Raw genomic sequence first — 10,360 nt, forward strand, 5'->3', positions numbered from 1 at the left:
CCTCGGATTCACTTCTCCGCACGTCCTACCTTCCAGAAAGTGGTCGCTTTTCTGTTCAGAGAGTTGTTGCTATTCCTTTCTTCGATCTCCTGTTGAGTTTGTAGGTGTTCAGAATGGTTTGATCCCTATCCAGCTGAATTCCTGAGAGGAGACGAAATCCAGGTCTCCTACTCCTCCGCCATCTTGCTCCGCCCCCCCCAGTTGTAGGTGTTCTTTATATGTAAACCTCTCCCACCACACGATGAACCCAGAGAGTGCCAATCATTTACCACCAGTACTGATGTAGAATTTGCACAAAACAGGCTCTCAATGTATATTAGTTAAATTAAACTTATTATAAAATCATAATCACTGCACCTGAATACCAGATAGGTTGACATTTCCTTTTTTTTAAATTAAATTAAACTTATTTATTTAGAGAGAGCAAGCAGGGGGAGGGGCAGAGGGAGAGCGAGAATCTCAAGCAGACTCTGCACTCAGTGTGGACCCCAATGGGGGACTTGATCTTACCACCCTGAGATCACAACATGAGCTGAAATCGGGAGTCAGATGCTCAGCCAACTGAGCCACCCAGGCGCCCTGACGTTTCCTTTTAAACTGTAGTGCATTCATCTCCCTGATGGAGGCTATGTGCTTCTAACCTTTCTAAGCATGATGCATAGCATTGAGCAATGCAGTAAACAATTATTAATCCATTTGGGTGGGGATTAGAATACCTCATAATTTACATTAGTATTCTGATTAAAAGAAAAAAAGAAAAAACTGAAAAATTGAAGAAAAGGAAAAAAGAAGGAAGAAATTATTTAAGAACAAAGACTTTCACTCCATCTAGCAAGGAAATATCTGGCATTTGAAGTTTTTTTTTTTCAGCAAAGAAAGAGAATGCTTCAATGTAGTCTGTTTTGAGAAAAGGCTAACAACAACAACAACAACAAAAACTTTGATATGCTGGGATTGCGCAGGAACAGAACAGTGATGGAGAGAAGCCATTGAAATAACCCACTGGTCCTCTTGTCCTGCTCCTTATCTGATTAGCTGAAGTCAAGGGAGCCAAAGATAACAAAGGAAATTAGGTCTTCCCTAGTTCTCATTAAATGCTCCTGGAGTCTGACTGCTGCTGAGCTGAGCACTTCAAGGGCTTGGGAAAAGGGAAGTGTGGCTCCTTATTTCAGCACCTTCATTGTGCTGGAGGAAAGAAGAAATAGCTCTGAGACTAATAATATTAGAAATGGCATCTAAGGCAGAAGACCCCAGTGGCACTTCCTAAAGGTAGTATAAATAATTAAGCATCTCTACAGGGAAGCCAGTAGGAATCAAGGGAGGAGACCTGCAAAGTTTCGATACCATTTCAATTCCACTCGGCCCATATTCCTTAAGAGGAAAGGGAGCTGGGGGCCAATGATAAAATCTTGGAGTTGGAAAGAGCACTTGTTTGTACACTGATTTATTCATTTATTCAGTCGTTATTGAGCATTGACCATCAGAGACCAGTCATGATGCTACCGGCTAAGAAGTTCAATGTTATCTGCTCCTACTTCTTGTGGGAACGCAAGGGGAATGCTGTGCGCAAAATGACACCTGGTTTGTCCAAACCTCGAACTGCAACCTAGTTTCCTGACTTACCCATGAGTATGTTTTCAATTATACTCCACTTTAACTTTTAAAAATGTGGTTTTTCAGGGCACCTGGGTGGCTCCGTTGGTTAAGCGTCTGCCTTTGGCTCAGGTCATGATCTCAGGATCCTGGGATCAAGCCCTGCATCGGGCTCTCTGCTCAGTGGGGAGCCCGCTTCTCCCTCTCCCTCTGCTCTTCCCCCGGCTTGTGCTCTCTCTTTCTGTCAAATAGATAAATAAAATCTTTTTCAAAAATTAAAAAAAAATTAAAATGTGGTTTTTCAATGACTTGATGAGTGATTTTTATTTTCTTGACCATATTAAGCACTTAAAAATAATAAAAAAAGAAAGAAACACGTTTTAATACTTCTCTGACTTCTTCTGAGAATGCCTCCATGGCCCCAGCATCTATTTGAAACATTTACTTTCTTTGGCCTCTAGGGTCCACTGTCTTTGGATTCACCTCTTAGCTGATGACTGTTTCTTTTCTGTTATCTTTGCCTCATCTTCTTCACCTTGCTGGAGACCTTTGGGTGCTGCGGGACTCAGCCCTCTGACCTCTGCCATCTCTACACACACCCTAAATTAACCCATCCAATGCTGCGGCTTTGAATAACATCAATATTCTGATGATTCCCATGTTTATTTACTGTATTAGTTAGGGTCCTGTAGAGATAGATGATCGGAGATGATAGATAGATAGATGATAAAGAGGTTTATTATAAGGAATTGTCTCACACAATTATAGGGACTGGGAAGTTGCATGATCTGCTGTCTGCAAGCTGGAGAGCCAGAAGAGCCAGTGGCAAAGGTGTAAATCCTATTCTGGGGACAAGAGAAAACCAAGACTGATGTCCCTGCTCAGGTCGTCAGGCAGAGAGAGAATTCTCCCTTCTCCACCTTTTTGTGCGGTTCAGGCTCTAATGTATTGGATGATGAGGAAGGCGATGTTCTTCACTCAGACTACTGATTCAAATGTTAATCTCATCAGACACACCCAAGAATAACATTGAGTTAAATATCTGGACACCCCATAAGCCAGTCTAGTTGACACATAAAGTTAACAGCCACAAATACTTTGCTCTGCCCTCTTCCTTTAATTCCACACAAGCATCATAACCTTATCATGGTTAAGGTAAACTCTTGCCCACCCCCAGTGTTCCTCTTATGACTCCCCATCTCAGGAAAAACAAACCCTCTTCTTCCACTCTGAGTGATGAATTCCTCTCATCTCAACATTCTTCCCATGTAATCCATCAGCGAATTTTCTTGGCTCTAACTTCAAAATACGTACAGAATTCAACCATTTCTCTCCACCTCTACTGCAGTCACTCTGACCCAAGGCACCTTGTGTTTTGCCTGGATTCTTTCAACAGTCGCCCTGGGCTGGGCTTCCTGCATCTTCAGTCTAACATGGCAGCTGAAATCACTCTGCTCAAAATGCCCCAACAGCTACCCACCCCACTCAGACGAGTACCTAAACCCCTAACTGTTTCACCTGGACCCCTGCTATCTTGCCGGTCGAATCCCCAAACCTCTCCTAACTGTTCTTCCTGACACAGCTGTCATGCCCCTTGCCATTCCTCACATGTACTAAGCACACCCCGTCTCCGTGTTATTTGCATGAGCTGCTCCTGCCGTCCGGAATGCTTTTCTGCTAGACACCTACCTGGTTCATCTTTACTTTGTTGGTGTTGCTTACACCAACAACTCATCCCTCTGGTCACTTCCTCTGCTTTATTTATTATGACACCTGGTTATCACCATCTGATACATGCCTTCTTTTTTGTCTTTTTCTAAAAAATAAGCACCATGAAAGCAGGGACTTTGTTTTATTTTATTTCTGTGTCCTTCTACACCACTGTGTTAGATCCAGAGCTCTAGAGTTCTCATTTTCAAGAGGCCAGTTTCTCCCTACACCTTTTATGAAAAGAAATTTGTACTTCAAAACTGTAATACTTCCTGAACGAAGAAAAAAGATAAAAGGTTAGGGGCTAAGATGTTGGAAGAAGGTAAAAAGGAAAGATGATAGATTCACTGGGTGAAAAGGTTAGCCTTGAATGGAGGAAATCTCAATTATAGATTCTAGGGAAAGAGGGGACTATTCCATGTTCAAGTGGTTATAATTATTCCCATGAGGCAGCAGATGAAATAAAGAACAGAACGGTTCAGAATGAAAGCAGTCACACTTGCTTGGAGCTGATCTGGGAGTGGAAGCAGAGGTCAGGCAGATGAGGACATCTGCTTTGGAAGGGTAGGGAAAAGAGAGAGTACTGGTACACTGGAGGAAAAACCCGGTTCATACCCCTGGGTCTCCTTGTTCAAGATGTAGTTTGGCTCCAATCAGCCCATTCTAAGGGGCATTAAATTAATGCTTCAAATACTGCAGCAGGACAGGATGTTGGGTTATTTGACACAAATAGTTTTGTGTTCCTTACACAAAACATAAATATGATTATCTTCATCGATGTTGAAAAAGTATTTGGGAAAATCCAACAATGACTCTTAGAGAAACAAGTAAGTATATAATTTAGGAGTACAAGAATGTTTTCTAATTTGATGAGATACTCTTATCAAAAATAAGAAAAAAACAAAGATAACTGGATTCCCACTTTTAGTTAATATTTCCCTGGGAGTTTTATGCCACACATGAAGTAAATACAGGGTTATACCTATTTGAAAGCATGGTACAAAGTTATTATGCTTATTTATAGGCAATGAGATGAGAAAACTCAAGAGCTATCTGAAAACTATTAAAAGCAATAAAAATATTCAATGTAGTGGCTTTGTAAAAAAAAAGAAAAAGAAATACCCAGTTGTTTTCCTACAGTACAGCTATAACCAGATAAAAATTTTAATGCATCACCACATCAAAAACTAATGATGTATTGTATGGTGACTAACATAATAAAAATTAAAAAAAAAATTAATGAGTAAAACCAAATTCTCATAACACAAACATTGATTTAAAGAAGTACATAGAAATATATTTAACAAAAAATGTTTAGAACTTATATGTGGAAATTTTCAAAGAGGAACTATAACTTGAGTAAATGCCATAAAAACTATATTGTTGGGGAAAAAAAGCTGAATGTTCACATAATATCAGATCTTTCTAAGTTAATATACCCATTGATTTTTTTCTATATTGAGTCTGTAATTTTCCTATAATAAACTTGTATACTTTCATAAGGAAAAAAGCATTTAAATATTATTAAAGGTGCCTGAAATGCTAGTCATCACTTAATCGTATAGTCTATGACTTGATAGAGTGGACAGCTTACAGAAGAATAATATAGGAAATAATTGGGGTACAGAAATTATCAGGGATAAATAAGGACTGACTTTTAATAACTGTACTTCACACAAAAAAGTCTTCCTTAGATAAGCCAGTTATCTTTGGAAGCAGATAATCTGTGACCATTGATGAATTGAACAGTTTAAATTTCGTATACGTATTAGTCATCTTTGCTAGGGTACTAGGCAGGCCATAATGTCAGTGGTGTATAACAAGGAGCCTGAATTTCTCACTCAGATTATATGTCAGCAGCTGCAGGGGGTGATGTTATTGTTCTTTATTATCTTCTCATTTGGGGGCCCAGGCTGAATGAGCAGTCCCTCTTTGAAGAATACCATTTTCCTGGAGGAGGCAAACAATAAATGTCTAATGGGAAATTACACTCCCTTCAGGTTGGACTCACAAAGGTCCCATCCACTCATATCCATTGTCCAAAGCAAGTTAGAAGGCCAACCCAATGCCAGGGGGTCAGGGGTAAATACTCCCACGGTGAGGGTGGGTACTACAAGTCATATGTCAACATGAGCAGGTGTATAATCCTTCTCCAAGAAAGTGGGGTGAAGTGGGATGATTGGGGATAATAGTGTAACCTCAAGGAAATATTTACCTGTCTGGCTGATAGAATTCCTAAGAGGTCAATTTCTAAGTTGGTAAATAACTAAGCTTATCTCTTGTACAATCCTCTTCTCCTCAACCCTACCCCTCATCTTTTTGGTCAAAGAATAATTTGCCCTGGAAAGAATTTCTTTACTGAGTTGTTTTTTTGTTTGTTTGTTTTGTTTTGGGTTTGTTTGTTTGTTTGTTTGTTACAACCTGAACCCTACAGACATTTATAACTTAAAGATTTATTAAATTCAACATATATGTGTTGAGGACAAAATATGTGCTGGGCATCATGGTAAATAGGAACTAAAATTTTTTTTATCTTCTCATTTAAAGCCACTCGATAGAATATAAAAGCAGTCACACATACATATATGATTACATAGACAATCATAGTGGGTTCCTTAGGGCCCCAGAGATGCATTTTTCTCCCAAAAGCTAACTAGCTGGAGGGAAAGTAATGTCAGCTGGATTAAAGAGAAGGAAGCAGCAATAGGTTATAAGAGGAACTTAGTAAGGTATTTTCCAGGTGAGCAAATCTTATTGACCCTGATTTATTTTGAGTACCTGTAATTAGAGGAAATTGAGATGGATGTTGATAAAACAGTGAGCTATCCATTGAATACTTAAGAAAATGGAATTGGCAAAGATACGCAATATGCCTTTAAAAGGATGAACGTTGGATGACTTCAGGGTTCATGGCTTGGATAACTGCCCATGCAATTCTTTTAGAAACTGGCTATTTGCCCTTAGCTATGTCTCTTTCCTTCTTTGGGTCTCAATTTCCACATTTAGAAGATCAGAAAGTTGAATGATTATTAAGGTTTCTCTCAACTCCTTAATGCTTGATTTCCAAATCTTTTCCTTACATATTTTAAAATTCTCTTTCAGCTCCGGTGGCTTCTGTCATTCCACTTGCTCGTTTCACTGGTGCTGAGTCTGAACACCTGCAGTGCTGTGGTCAATGTGACATTGGTATCAGCTGAGCACTGACCACTTCCAGCTTCATTGGTGGCACTGTGACATATCATTCATCTTTTTTTTTTAAGATTTTATTTATTTATTTGACACAGAGAGAAAGAGAGGACAAGCAGGCAGAACGGCAGGCAGAGGGAGAGGGAGAAGCAGGCTCCTCGCTGAGCAGAGAGGCTGATGTGGGGCTTGATCCCAGCCCTGTGGGAACATGATCTGAGCCAAAGGCAGTTGTGTAACCCTAGGAACTACCCAGGCACCCCACATATCATTCATCTTGGCCACAAGAAATAATGAGCCAAGAGTGTTTTCATAATCAGACCCATTCGAAAGCAATTAAATCCAGGTTAAGTGATAAGGCTTTGTATTACTTCTGTCAGGGTTGGGGGCTGTGGGTGAACATATGTCCAGTTGCCATAAAGAATGAATAATTGGAAGGGAGATGATAACTGGTAATATGATATCTAGACTACTGGGGTGGAATAAAAGTGGCAGGGAGTAAACATAATCAAGCTGAAGAGTGCAGTGTCACAGGAATCATGCAGCTCAATCTTTGGGGAAAATCTCAGGCTGGGGACAATGAACGGACAGCATATCTCCTGCCACAAATGGGATCTGGAAATGGGTGAAAGCGCCCATCCAGGTAGCTGCCCAGCTCCCTGCTGTCAGGGACAAGTGGCCACCTTTGCCTACATTATACACCTCTCAATCCACAAAAAGCAGATTCCAAAGAGTTCCAGGTAGAGTTAAATATTTCTTCAAGGTTATCCCATCCCAGGACCTTTTCCCGAAGTGCATGTAACCCAAGGATACCCAGAATGTGGTGATGAAGGGTGAGAGCTCACAGGTCAGTCTGCCTGGCCTTCTTTACCACCTAAAAGATGTGTGTGATAGGACAGGGGACCTCACCATTCTGTGTCTCCATTTCCTGAATTATAGAACAAGGATAATGATATAGCTCACCTATCCCTTATCTGACCATCTTCAGACCAGAAATGGTACAGATTTCAAAACATTTTTGGATGTTTGGAAGATAATATGATACACATGGAATAGCCTGTTTAACATAATAGGTAGGTTGGCATGCTTGTAAGAAGAAGCATCTATAATCAAAAGCATAAATATTTCCACAGGAAAAGCATACGACTACTCACAGTAGGTGAGATAAAGATAAACGACAAATGGCTTCATGTCACTTCAGGCCCGGTGTTCATGCCAAAACAATGAGAAGCAAGCATATATAAAAATAATTTTCTTTCCAAGACTGTGGAATACTTGAACTGCAGAGAAAGTACTGCAGGTATATAATTCCTACTTCATATGAGATTTCAATGAGACCAGTGTGAAGCTCTTAACACAAAGTCCATCTTATATTAAGTACCTTACTGAAATAGCTCTTAGGACTATTGTTGCTTTATTATTATTGTAGCAATGGGGCTTGGAGAACGTAACCTGTTCCAGGTCCAGAGCTTGCAAATGACCAACTAGAATTCACACGCACCCTCTTGAACTCCAAAGCTCATGCCCTCTCACCATCTCACACTGTTTTCTTTTTTGCTTTTTAATTTAATTTAATTATGTTATGTTAGTCACCATTTAGTACATCATTAATTTTTGATGTAGTGTTCCACACTGTTTTCCCTGCACCAATTGCCTCACCAGAGAGGGAAGTCCATGTGGTGAAGATTTAGGTTTTCCTGCTTAGGAGAAGTTAAGAGGTCTGTATCTGTAAAGTGAGAGAATACTTTTAGGCCAGGTAGTTTTACTGATTAATTTAATCAGGAACACTGGATATACACAAAAATCAATCACATTTCTGTGTACTAACAAATGAACACGTAGAAACTGAAATTACAAACACAGTATCATTACATGTGCTCCAAAGAAAATAAAACACTCAGTATAAACTTAACTAAACGTGTACAGGGTCTCCATGCTGGAAATTACAAAATGCTGCTGGAAATATCAAGGAAGACTTACATAAGGAGACATATTGTGTTCGTGAATTGGGAAACTATACATAGTAAAGCCATCAATTCTGTAGGTTGAATGTAATTATGGACAAAGAGGTACTTATTCTAAAAATCATGTGAAAAGACTCAGGCCTCAGAAGAGCTTTAAACAATTTTGTCAAGGAATTAAGTGGGAAGAACCACTCTACTCACTACCAAGGCTAACTATATCACTACAGTAATCAAGACAGTGTGGTTTTGGCTGAGGAGTAGACACATAGATCCACAGAAGAGAATAGAGTACCTAGAAATAAACTATTTTTTGTTTTTTTTTCAAGATTTTATTTATTTATCTATTTACTTATTTAGAGTAAGCATGAGAGTAGGAAATGAGGAACAGGCAGAGAGAGAGAATCTCAAACGGACTCCATGCTCAGCATGGAGCCTGACCCGGGGCTTGATGCGGAGCTCATGCCAGGACCCTGAGATCATGACCTGAGCCAAATTCAAGAGTTGGACGCTTAACTGACTGAGCCACCCAGGTGCCCCAACAACAATTTTTTGACAATGATACAAAAGTAATTCAATGAAGGAAACACAACCATTTTGAGAAAGGGTGCTGGGGCAATTGTGAATCCACGGATACAACAAGAAAAAAATTAGCGTAGACCTGCATCTCCCACATTACAGGAAAATGAACTCAAAATTGCCACAGAATTAAATGTAAAACACAAAATTATAAAACTTTTAGAATAGAAAAACATAGGGGGAAACTTTCATATTTATGACTAAACAAAGAGTTTTCAGACTCAACATCAAAAGCATGACCCACAAAAATAAAGATGGAGAAAATATTCCTCATTAAAATGAAAAAGTCTTGCTCAACAAGAGCCTACATGATGAGAAAGGAAGCACAATCTGAGAGAAAGTACTTGCAAATCACACAACCAACAAAGGACTAAGGGCAAGAATGTATGAGAAATTCTCAAAACTGAGCAATCAAGGAAAGTAAACAGTCCAATTAAAACAAAGGCCTATGATATGAAAATACAGTTCATGGAAGAGGGGGGCAAATAAGATGTTCACCATCGTTAGTCATTAGGAAAGTGCAAATTAAAACACAATGAGATATCACTACCTGACTACTAGAATGGACAAAGTCGGACATAGTGACATGACCAAATAATGTTGAGGATGTGGAGAAACTGGATCCCTCACATGTGGCTGGTGAGAATGTCAAATGGCACAACCACTCTAGAAAACATTTTTGCAATTTCTTATAAGACTAAACATGCAACTACCATACAACCCAACAATTAAGCTCATGGGCATTCATCCCAGAGAAATGAAAATTTATGATCATGGAAAAACCCATACATGGATGTTTATAGAAGCTTTATTCTTAAAAGCCAAAAATGGGGAAACAACCCAGATGTCCTTTGGTAGGCATATGGTTCAATCAATGGCAACACCCCATCCCCTGGAATACTGCCCAGCAATAAAAGGAACAGACTCCGGATGCAACAATGTGGGTGAATTCTAGGAGCTTGTACTGAGTAAAAGAAAGCCAATCCCAAAAGGTCACAGACTGTATTATTTCTTACACCTGCATGTGAATCTATAATAATCTTAAAATTAAAAGTTTAATTTAAAAATATTGCATAACATATCGTACCTTCTCCCACACACTTGCCTCTAAAATTCTATACTCTTTAATTTTTTTATCAATTTATGTTTTCTTTAATTAGACTTTTCTGATAATAAATGCAAACAGGTAGGGCACCTGGGTGGCTCAGTCATTAAGCGTCTGCCTTCGGCTCAGGTCATCATCCCAGGGTCCTGGGATCGAGTCCCACATCGGGCTCCCTGCTCGGCAAGAAGCCTGCTTCTCCCTCTCCCATTCCCCCTGCTTGTGTTCCTGC

The sequence above is a fragment of the Leptonychotes weddellii genome, chromosome 4 (genome assembly GCF_054177405.1).
Source record: "Leptonychotes weddellii isolate Sample4059 chromosome 4, ASM5417740v2, whole genome shotgun sequence".
Lineage (NCBI taxonomy): Eukaryota > Metazoa > Chordata > Mammalia > Carnivora > Phocidae > Leptonychotes > Leptonychotes weddellii.